The sequence below is a fragment of the Pongo abelii genome, chromosome 13 (genome assembly GCF_028885655.2).
Source record: "Pongo abelii isolate AG06213 chromosome 13, NHGRI_mPonAbe1-v2.0_pri, whole genome shotgun sequence".
NCBI classification, from domain to species: Eukaryota; Metazoa; Chordata; class Mammalia; order Primates; family Hominidae; genus Pongo; species Pongo abelii.
The window spans coordinates 14,737,069-14,749,662 of NC_071998.2; positions in this window are offsets into that span (position 1 = coordinate 14,737,069).

The window sequence follows — 12,594 nt, forward strand, 5'->3', positions numbered from 1 at the left end:
CAATCAAAAAACAGGTTTAACTCTGAGTTGAATGCACATTTCACAAAGCCATTTCTCAAAAAGCTTCTTTCTAGTTTTTATCTGTAAATATTTCCTTTTTCACCTTAGGCCTCAGTGTGCTCCCAATTATATCTTTGCAGATTCTCAAAAACAGTTTTTCTGAACTGCTCAATCAATAGAAAGGTTTAACTCTTTGAGATTAATGCACACATCACAAAGCAGTTTCTCAGATAGCTTCTGTTCAGTTCTCTGAATATATTTCGTTTTCCATCATAGGCCTCAATCCACTCCCCAAATACCTTAACAGATCCTGTAAAAACAGTGTTTCTGAACTGTTCAATCAAAAGAAGAGTTTAGCTCTCTGATTTGAATGCATACATTAGAAAGCATTTTCTCAAAATGCTTCTTTCCACTTTTTATCTGAAGATATTTCATTTTCAACATTTTCCTTTCTGGGCTACCCAACATCACTTTGCAGATTATACAGAAACAGTGTTTCCAAACTTTGCAGTCAAAAGAAAATTTTAACTCTGTGAGATGAATGCATACATCACAAAGCAGTTTTTCAAAAAGCTTCATTCTAGTTTATATCCAAAGATATTTCCTTTTTCACCATAGGCACCAGTGCACTCCCAAATATACCTTTGCAGATTCTACAAAAACAACTTTTCCAAACTGTTCAATCAAAAGAAACATTTAACTCTGTGATAAGAATGCACACAACACAAAGCTGCCTCACATAAAGCTGCTTTCTAGTTTTAATCTGAGGTTATTTCCTTTTTCATCTTAGTCCTGGTGCACTCCCAAATACCACTTTGTAGATTTTAGAAGTGTTTCAAAAATGCTCAATTATAAGAGATTCTACAAAAACAGTGTTTCCAAACTGCTCAATGATAAGAAACATTTAGCTCTGTGAGAAGAATGCACACATCACAAAGCGGTTTCTCAGAATGCTTCTTTCAAGTTTTATTGAAGTTATTTCCTTTTTGAACATAGGCTTTGAGTGCTCTCAAGTATCCCATCGCAGATTCTGTAAAACCAGTGTTTGCAAATTGATCAATCAACCACAAGTTTTAACTCTGTGAGGTGAATGCACACTTCACAAAGCAATTTCTCAAAAAGTTTCTTTCCAGTTTTTATCCAAAGATATTTCCGTTTTCACCATAGCCTTCAATATCGCTCCAAAATAGCCCACCACAATTATACAAAAACAGTGTTTCCAAATTGGTCAATCAAAAGAAAGTTTTAAATCTGTGAGATGAATGGAAGTGTCACAAAGCAGTTTCTCAGGTAACTTCTGTATAGTTTTTCTCTGAAGATATTTGCTTTTCAACCACTGGACTCAATGTGCTCTTCAATATCCCTTTGCAGATTCTATAAAAACAGTGTTTCTGAACTGTTCCATCAAAAGATGGATTTAACTCTCTGAGTTGCACACACACATCAGAAACAAGTTTCTCATATGCTTCCTTCCAGTTTTTATCTGAAGATATTTCCTTGTTCACCGTAGGCCTTTTTGCATGACCCAACATCACTTCAAAGATTATACACAAACAATGTTTCCAAATTGCTCAGTAAAAGTTTAGCTTTTTGAGATGAATGCATTCATCACAGAACAATTTCTCAAACAGCTTCTTTCTGGTTTTTATGTGAATATATTTCCTTTTTCACCCTGAGCATCAGTGTGCTCCCAAATATTACTTTGCAGATTCTACAAAAACAATGTTTCCACACTGCTCAATTAAAAGAAACGTTTAACAATGAGAAGAATGCACACATCACAAAGGGAATTCTCAGAGAGTTTCTTTTTAGTTTTTATCTGAAGTTGTTTCCTTTTGCACCACAGGCCTCATGCACTCCCAAATATCCCTTTGCAGATTCCACAGAAACAGTGTTTCCAAACTGATGAATCAACAGAACAGTTTAACTCTGTGTGATGAAGTCTCACATCACAAAGCAGCTTCTCAGAAAGCATCTTTCTAGTTCTGCTCTGAAGACATTTCTTTTTCCACCATAGGCCTCAATACACTGCAAAATTTTCCTTTGCAGATTCTACAAAAAGAGTGTTTCTGAAATGTTCCATTAAAGAAGGACTTCATTCTTTGAGATGAATGCACACATCAGAAATCAATTTTTCATAACACTTCTTTCCAGTTTTTATCTGAAGATATTTCCTTTACCACAATTGGCCTCAATGCACTCCCAAATATCCATTGGCAGATTCTATAAAGACAGCCTTTGCAAACTCTTCCAAAAAAGAAGGATTGAACTCTGTGAGATAGACACACATATCAGAAAGCAGTTTCTCATAAGGCTTCTTTCAAGTTTTTATTATAAGATATTTCTTGTTCAAAATTGTTCTTTTTTCAATGCCTAACATGGCTTCAGATATTATACAAAATGAGTTTCCAAACTGTTCAGTCAAAGGAAAAGTTTAACTTTGTGAGATGAATGCATACATCACAAAGCAGTTTCTCAAAGACCATCATTTTAATTTTTATCTGAAAATATTTCCTTTAAAACCATAGGCTAAAGTGTACTCTCAAATATCCCTTTGCAGATTCGCCAAAAACAGTGTTTCCAAACTACTCAATCAAGGCAAACGTTTAACTCTGTAGAAGAATTCACACATCAGAAAGCAGTTTCTCAGAAAGCTTCTTTCTAGTTTTGATCTGGAGTTATTTCCTTTTTCACCTTAGGCCTCTTGCATTCCCAAATATCCCTTTGCAGATTCTACAAGTGTTTCCAAATTGATCAATTAAAAGAAAGGTTTAACTCTGTAAGCTGAATGCACACATCACAATGCAGTTTCTCAAATAACTTCTTTCCACTTTTTATCTGAAGATATTTCCTTTTTTACCTTTTTCACCATAGGCTTCAATGCGATCCAAAATATCCCTTTGCAGATTCTACAAACACAGTGTTTCCAAACTACTCAATCAAAAGAAAACTTTACATCTGTGAGATGAATGCACACATCACAAAGAAGTTTCTCAAAAAATTTTTGTCTAGTTTTTATCTGAGGATATATCCTTTTCAACCTAAGGCCTCAATGCACTCCCAAATATCTCTCCACAGAGTCTATAAAAACAATTTTGCAAAACTGCTCAAAGGAAAGGCTTAACTCTGGGAGATGCATGTAAACTTCACAAAGAAGTTTCTCAGAAAGCTTCTTTCTGGTTCTTCTCTGATGATATTTCCTTTTTCACCATAGGCCAGAAAGCACTCCCAAATATCCCATTGCAGAATCCACAAAAACAGTGTTTCCAAACTGCACAATGAAAAGAAAGTTTTAACTTTGTGAGATGTATGCACACATCAGAAATCAGTTTCTCATAATGCTTCTTTCCAGTTCTTATCTGAAGATATTCCCTTGTTCACAATTGGCCTTTTTGCCCTTCATTACATCACTCTGCAGATGATACAAAAACAGTGTTTCCAAACTACTCAGTCAGAAGGCAAGTTTAAATCTGTGACATAAATGCATACATAAAAAAGCAGTTTCTCAAAAAGCTTCTTTTTAGTTTTTATCCAAAGATATTTCTTTTTCACCATAGGCTTCAATGTGCTCTCAAATATCCCATTGCAGATTCTACAAAAGCAGTGTTTCAAAACTGCTCAATGAAAAAACAGGTTTAACTCTGTGAGATGAACACACACATAAAAAAGCAGTTTATAAAAAGTTTCCTTGTAGTTTTTTACTGAATGTATTTCTTTTATCATGATATGCCTCAATGTGCTCCCAAATATGCCTTTGCATATTCTACAAAATCAGTGTTACCAAACTGCTCTATCAATAGAAAGGTCTAGCTCTCCGAGAAGAATGCAAACATTACAGAGCAGGTTCTCAGAAAGCTTCCCTCTAGTTTTTTCAGAAGATATTTCCTTTTTCAACATAGGACTTTGTGTGCTCAAAACTATCCCTGCGCTCCCAAATATCCCTTCGCAGATTCTACAAAAACAGTGTTTCCAAAGAGACCAATCAAAGGAAAGGTTTAACTCTGTGAGATGAATTCACACATCACAAAGCAATTTCTCAGAAAGCTTCCGACTAGTTCTTCTCTGAAGATATTTCCTTTTCCACCGTAGGCCTTAATGTGCTCTCAAATATCCCTTCACTGATTCTATAAAAACAGTGTTTCCCAACTTTTCCATCAAAAGTAGGATTTAACTCCATGAGTTGAATGCAAACATCAGAAATCAGTTTCTCGTAATGTTTCTTTCCAGTTTTCATCTGAAGATATTTCCTTCTTCATCAGAGGCCCTTTTGTGCTTCCTAACATTGCTTTGCAGATTATACAAAAACGGTGTTTCCAAACTGCTCAGTCAAAAGAAAAGTTTAACTCAGTGACATGAATGCAAACGTCACAAAGCAGTTTCCAAAAAATCTTCTTTCTAGTTTTTATCTAAAGATATTTACTTTCTCACCATAGGTCTCAGTGCACACCAAATATACCTTTGCAGAGTCTACTAAAACATTGTCTCCAAACTACTCAATCAAAAGAAAGGTTTAACCCTGTCAGATGAATGCACACATACCAAAGCAGTTTCTCAGATAGCTTCTATCTAGTTGTTCTCTGAAGATATTTCTTTTTCCACCATAGGCCTCAATGTACTCCCAAATATCCCTATGCAGATTCAAAAAAACAATGTTTCTGAACTGTTCCATCAAAAGAAGGCTTCAATTCTGTGATGTAAGTGCACACATCAGAAAGCACTTTCTCATAACGCTTCTCTCGTATTTTTATATGAAGATATCTCCTTGTTCACCATAGACCTTTTTGCGCTAACATTGCTTCATAGATTATAAAAAACAGGGTTTCCAAAATGCTCAGCCAAAGGAAAGTTTAACTTTGTGAGGTGAATGCATATATAACAAAGCAGTTTCTCAGAAAGCTTCTTTCTAATTTTACTCTGAAGATATTTCCTTTTTCACCATAGGCATCAGTGTGCTACTAAATATCCCTTTGCAGATTCTACAAAAATAGTGCTTCCAAACTACTCTATTAAAAGAAATGCGTAACTCTGTGAGAAGATTGCACACAACACAAAGCAGTTTCTCAGAAAGCTTCTCTTTAGTTTATATCAGAAATTATCTCCTTTCTCAACATAGGCTTCACTGGGCTCCCAAATATCCCTTCACAGATTTTAAAAAAACTGTTTCCAAACTGCTCAATCAAAAGAAACTTATGACTCTGAGATGAATGCACACATCCCAAAGCAGTTTTTCAGAAAGATTCTGTCTAGTTCTTCTCTGAAGATATTTCCCTTTCCACCCTAAGCCTCAATGCACTTCTAAATTTCCCTTCACACATTCTACAAAAACAGTATTTCCAAACTGTTCCATCAAAAGAAGGACTTAACTCTGTGAGATGAATGCATACCTCAGAAAGCAGTTTCACATGATGCTTCTTCCAGTTTTTACCTGAGGATATTTACTTGTTCACCATAGGCCTTTTTTGCACCACCTAACATCACTTTGCAGATTATATGAAAACAGTGTTTGCAAACTGCTCAATCAAAAGAAAGGTTAAACTCTGTGAGATGAATGCACACATCAGAAAGGAGTTTCTCCAAAAGCTTCTTTCTAGTTTTTATCTGAAATTATTTCCTTTTTCACCATTGTCTTCAATGCACTCCCAAATATCCCTTCACGGATTCTACAAAAACTGTGTCTCCAAATTGCTCAGAAAAAGAAAGGATGAACTCTGTTGACTCAATTCACACATCACAAAGCAGTTTCTCAAAAATCTTCTTTCTGGTTTTTATCTGAAGACAGTTCCTTTTTCACCATAGAAATAGTTCGCTTGCAAATATCCCTGAGCAGATTCTACAAAAACAGTGTTTCCAAACTGCTCTATCAAAAGAAAGGTATAACTCCATGAGATGAATTCACACATCCCAAACCAGTTTCTCAGAAAGCTTCTGTCTAGTTCTTCAATGAAGATAATTCCTTTTCATCTTTAGGCCTCATTGCTCTCCCAAGTATCCCTTCACAGGTTTTCCAAAAACAGTGTTTCCAAGCTGTCCCATCAAAAGAAGGACTTAACCTTGTGAGATGAATGCACACATCAAAAAGCAATTCCTCATAACAGTTCTTTTAAGTTTTTAACTGAAGATATTTCCTTGTTCACCAAACGCCTTTTACCCCTACCTAACATCTTGTCACTTATCACAGAAAAACAGTTTTTCCAAACTGCTTAGTCAAAAGAAAAGTCTAACTCTGTGACATAAATGCATAAATCACAAAGCAGTTTCTCAAAATGTTGCTTTGTAGTTTTTATCCGAAGATATTTCCTTTTTCACCGTAGGCATCAGAGCACTCCAAAATATCCCTTTGCAGATTCCACCAAAACAGTGTTTCCAAACTGCTCAATCAAAAGTAACGTTTAAATCTGTGAGAAGAATGCATGCATCACAAAACGGTTTCACAGAAAGCTTCTTTATAGTTTTTATCTGAAGTTATTTCCTTTTTCACCATAGGCCTTGTGTGCTCCCAAATATCCCATTGCAGAATCTATAAAAACTTTGTTTCCAAACTGATTAATCCAAATAAAGGTATATCTCTCTGAGATGAATGCATACATCTCAAAGCAGCTTCTCAAATAGGTTATTTCTAGTTTTTATCTGAAGATATTTCCTTTTTCACCATACACCATGTGCACTCCCAAATATTAAAGCACAGATCCTACAAAAACAGTGTTTCCAAACTGCTCAATAAAAAGAAAGGTTTAACTCTGTGAGATTAATGCATACATCACAAAGCAATTTCTCAGAAAGCATCTGTCTAGTCTTCTATGAAGGTAATTACTTTTTAACCATAGGCCTCAATGCACTCCCAAATATCTCTTTGCAGATTCTACAAAAACAATGTTTCCAAACTGTTCCACCAAAAGAAGGACTTAACTCTGTGAAATGAACACACACATGAGAAAGCAGTTTCTCATAATGCTTCTTTCCAATTTTCTTCTGAAGATAATTCCTTGTTCACAATAGGCTTTTCTACACTATCTGATATCGCTTCACAAAATTTGCAAAAACACTATTTCCAAAGAGCTCATTTTGGAAAAAAAGTTTTAACTCTGTGATGTGAATGCACACATCACAAAGCAGTTTCTCCAAGAGCTTCTTTCTACTTTTTTCCAAAGATATTTCATTTATCACCATAGGCCTCAATGAACTCCCAAATATTCTGTCGCAGATTCTACAAAAACAATGTTTCCAACCTGCTCAATCAAAAAAACAGGTTTAACTCTGTGAGTGTGATATGTCACCAAAAAGAAGTTCCTCAGAAACCTTCTTTCTAGTTTTTATCCAAAGAAATTTCCTTTTTCACCACAGGCCTTGTGTACTCCAAAATATCCCTTCACAGATTCTGCAAAAACAGTTATTCCAAACTGCCCAATGAAAAGAAAGGTTTAACTGTGTGAGACGAATGGACACATCATGTAGCAGCTTCTCAAAAATCTTCTTTCTAGTTTTTATTCGAAGATATTTCCTTTTTCACCATAGGCTTCAATGCACTCCCAAATATACCTTCACAGATTCTACAAAAAAAGTGTTTCCAAACTGCTCAAAGAAAATAAAGGTTTAACTCAGGAGATGAAAGGTTTAATTCACTGAGATGAATGCAGAACTCACAAAGCAGTTCCTCAGAGAGCTCAGAGAGCTTCTGTCTAGCTCTTCTCTGATGATATTTCCTTTTATACCATAGACCTCAAAATGTTCCCAAATATCCGTTTGTGGAATCTTTAAATACTGACTTATCAAACTCTTCGATCCAAAGTAAGATTTAACTCTGTGAGATGAATGCAGATATCAGAAAGCAGTTTCTCACATCATTTCTTTTTTTTTTCTTTTTTTGAGACAGAATCTCTCTCTGTCACCCAGGCTGGGGTGCAGTGGTGCAATCTTGGCTCACTGCAAGCTCCACCTCCTGGGATCATGCCATTCTCCTGCCTCAGCCTCCCAAGTAGCTGGGACTACAGGTGCCCACCACCACACCCAGCTAATTTTTTGTGTTTTTAGTAGAGATGGGGTTTCACTGTCACACATCGTTTCTTTCCAATTTTTATCTTAAGATAATTCCTTGTTTACCATAGGCGTTTTGAGCTACCTAACATCACTTAGCAGATTCTATAAAACCAGTGTTTCCAAACTGTTCAATCAAAAGAAACGTTTATCTGTGTGAGAAGAATGCACACATCATATAACGGTTTCTCAGAAAGCTTCTTTCTACTTTTAATCGGAATTTATTTCCTTTATCAGCATAGGCTTCGTAAACTCTGAAATATCCATTTGCAGATTCTACAAAAACTGTTTCCAAACTGATCAACCAAAGGCAAGGTTTAACTCTGTGAGGTGAATGCAAACATCACAAAGCAGTTTATCAAAAAGCTTCTTTCTAGTTTTTATGTGAAGATATTTCCTTTTTCACCATAGGCTTAAATGCACTCCCAAATATCCCTTCACAGATTCTACAAAAAAAGTGCTTCCAAACTGCTGAATCAAAAGAAAGGTTTAATTCTGTGAGATGATTGCACATCACAAAGCAGTTTCTCTGAAAGCTTCTGCCTAGTTTTTCTCTGAAGATATTTCCTTTTCCAACATAGGCTTCAACGAGTTCCAAAATATCTCTTCATAGATTCTACAAAAACAGTTTTTCCAAACTGCTCAATCAGAAAAAGGGTTTACCACTGTAAAATGAGTACACCCATCACAAAGAGGTTTCTCAAAAAGCTTCTTTCTAGTTTTTATCCTAAGATATTTCCTTTATCACCATAGGCTTCAATGTGCTCCCAAATATCCCGTAGCAGATTCTACAAAAACAGTGTGTGCAAACTGCTCAATCAAAAAACAGGTTTAACTCTGTGAATTGAATACATGCATCACAAAGCAATTTCTCAAAAGGCTTCTTTGTAGTTTTTAATCCATAGATATTTCATTTTTCACCATATGCCTCAGTGCACTCCAAAATATACCTTTGCAGATTCTACAAAAACAATGTTTCCAAACTGCTCCATCAAAAGAAAGGTTTAACTCTGTGAGATGAATGCACGCTTCATGAAACACTTTCTCAAAAAGCAACTTTCTAGTTTTTATGCAAAGATATTTCTTTTTTCACCTTTGGCTTCAATGCAGTCCCAAATATCCCTTCGCAGATTCTACAAAAACAGTATTTCCAAACTGCTCAATCAAAAGAAATGTTTAACTCTGTTAGTTGAATGCACACATCACAAAGCAGTTTCTCTGAAAGCTTCTGTCTAATTCTTCTCTGAAGATACTTCCTTTTCCACTATAGGCCTCAATGTGCTCCCAAATATCCCCTCACAGATACAACAAAAACAGTGTTTCCAAACTGTTCCATCAAAAGAAGGAATTACCTCTGTGAGGTGAATGCACAAATCATAAAGCCGTTTCTCATAACGTTTCTCTCCAGTTTTTATGTGAAGATATTTCCTTTTTCACCATAGGCTTTTTTGCTCTACCAAATATCGCTTCACAGATTTCACAAAAACAGTGTTTCCAAACTGCTCCATCAAAAGAAAGGTTTAACTCTGTGAGATGAATGCACACATGACAAAGCAGTCTGAGATAGCTTCTTTCTAGTTCTTCTCTGAAGATATTTCCTTTTCCTCCAAATGCCTCAATGCACTCCCAAAAATCCCTTCACAGAATCTATAAAAAGAGTGTTTAAGAACTCATCCCTCTAAAGAAGGATTTAACTCTGTGAGATGAACACACACATCAGAAAGCAGTTTGTCATAACGCTTCTTTCCATTTTTAAACTGAAGATATTTCCTTCTGCACCATAGGCCTTTTTGCACTACCTAACATCACTTTGCAGATTATTGAGAAATAGTGTTTCCAAACTGCTCAGTCAAAAGAAAAGTTCAAATCTGTGAGATGAATGCATACATTACAAATCAGTTTCTCAAAAAAGTCTTTCTAGTTTTTATCTGAAGATAGTTCGTTTTTCACCATAGACATAGTGTGCTCCAAAATATCCCTTTGAGATTCTAAAACAACAGTGTTTCCAAACTGCTCAATCAAAAGATACATTAAAATCTGTGAGAAGAATGCACACATCATAGAACCATTTCTCAAAATCATTCTTTGTCGTTTTTATCTGAAGTTATTTCCTACTTTATATTTGGCCTCATGCCTTCCCAAATATCCCTCTGCAGATTCTTGAAAAACAGTGTTTCCAAGCTGATCAATCAAAAGAAAGGTTTAATTATGTGAGTTGAATGCACACATTACAAAGCAGTTTCTCAGAAACTTCTTTCTAGCTTTATCTGGAGATATTTCCTTTTTCACCATAGGCCATAATGTGCTCCCAAATAACCCTTCACAGATTCTGCCAAAATGGTGTTTCCAAACGGCTTCCTCAAAGGAAAAATTGAACACTGCGAAATGAATGCACACATCACAAATATGTGTCTCAGAAAGTTTCATTCCATTCCAGTTTTTGTCTGAAGTTATTTCCTTTTTCAACATATTATTCTTTGTGCTATCTAATATCACTTTGCAGATTATACAGAAACAGTATTTCCAATGTGCTCTATCAAAAGAAAGATTTAACTCTGTGAGATGAATGCACACATCACAAAGCAGTTTCTCAAAAAGCTTATTTCTTGTTTTTATCCGAAGTTATTTCCTTTTTCCCCATAGGCTTCAATGTACTCCAAAATACACCATCGCAGTTTCAACAAAAACAGTGTTTGCAAACTGCTCTATCAAAAAAAAAGGTTTATCTCTGTGAGATGAATGCACACATAACAAACAGTTACTTAGAAAGCCTCTTTCTAGATTTTATCCGAAGATATTTGCTTTTCCACCGTAGGCTTCAATGAGCTCCCAAATATCCCTATGCAGATTCTACAAAAACAGTGTTGTCAAAAGGCTCAATCCAAAGAAAGATTGAACTCTGTGAGATAAATGAAGACATCACAAAGCAGTTTCTCAGAAAGCTTCTGTTTAGTTCTGCTCTGACAATATTTCCTTTTCCACCATAGGTGTCAATGTGCTGCCAAATATCCCTTTGCAGTTTGTATAAAAATACTGTTTCCAAAGTTTTCCATCAAAAGGCCTTAACTCTGTGAGATGAATGCACACATCAGAAAGCAGTTTCTCCTAATATTTTTCCAGTTTTTTACTGAAGATATTTCCTTTCTCATCATAGGCTTTTTTGAGCTACCTAACATCACTTCGCAGATTACACAAAAACAGTGTTTCCAAACTGCTCAGTCAAATGGAATGTTTAACTCTGTGAGATGAATGCACACATCACAAACACGTTTCTCAAAAAGTTTCTTTCTAGTTTTTATCCGAACACATTTCCTTTTTCCCATAGGTGTAACTGTGCTTTCAACTATCCCTTTGCAAATTCCACAAAAACAGTGTTTCCAAACTGCTCCATTGAAAGAAAGTTTTAAATCTGTGGCAAGAATGCACACATCCAGAAGCGGTTTCTCAGAAAGATATTGTATTTTTTATCTGAATTATTTCCCTTTTCACCATAAGCCTCTGGGCGCTCCCAAATATCCCTTCACAGATTCTACAAAAACAGTGTTTCCAAACAGTTCGACCAAAGTAAGGTTTTACTCTGTGAAATGAATGCACACATCTTGAAGCAGTTTCTCAGAAAGCTTCTGTCTAGTTTTTTGTCTTGAGATGTTTCCTCTCTCAACTCAGGCCTCAATTGGCTCCCAAATATCCCTTAGCAGATTCCACCAAAATTATGTTTCCAAATGGCTTAAACAAAGGAAAGATTTAACACTTTGTAATGAATGAAGACATAACATATCAGTGTCTCAGAAAGGTTCTTTCCAGCTTGTATCTGATATTTCCTTTTTCACCACAGGCCTCTTTACACTACCTAATACCACTTCACAGATTATACAAAAACAGTGTTTCCAAACTGCTCTATAAAAAGAAAGGTTTACCTCTGTGATATGAACACACACATCACAAAGCAGTTTCTCAAAAAGCTTCCTTCTAGTTTTCATCCGAAGATATTTCCTTTATCACCATATGCTTCAATACGCTCCCAAATATCCCATTGCAGATTCTACAAATACAGTGTTACCAATCGGCTCAATAAAAAACAGGTTTAACTCTGTTATTTCAGTGCACATATCACAAAGCAGTTTCTCAAAAAGCTTCTTTCTAGTTTTTATCTGAAGATATTTCCTTGATCACCATATGCTTGTATACTTTCCCAAATATCCCATTGCAGATTCTACAAGAACAGTGTTACCAATCTGCTCAATAAAATACAGGTTTAACTCTATGATTTGAGTTCACATATCACAAAGTAGTTTCTCAAAAGGCTTCTTTCTACTTTTTATCCTAAGATATTTCCTTGTTCACTATAGGACTCAGTGCTATATACCTTTGCAGAATCTACAAAAACAGTGTTTCCAAACTGCTCAATCAAAAGAAAAGTTTAACTCTGTGAGATGAATGCACATGTCACAAAGCAGTTTCTCAGATACTTCTGCCTAGTTCTTCTCTGAAATTATTTCCTTTACCACCATAGGCCTCAAAGCACTCCCAAATATCAATTAGCAGATTCTAAAAAAAAAAAAC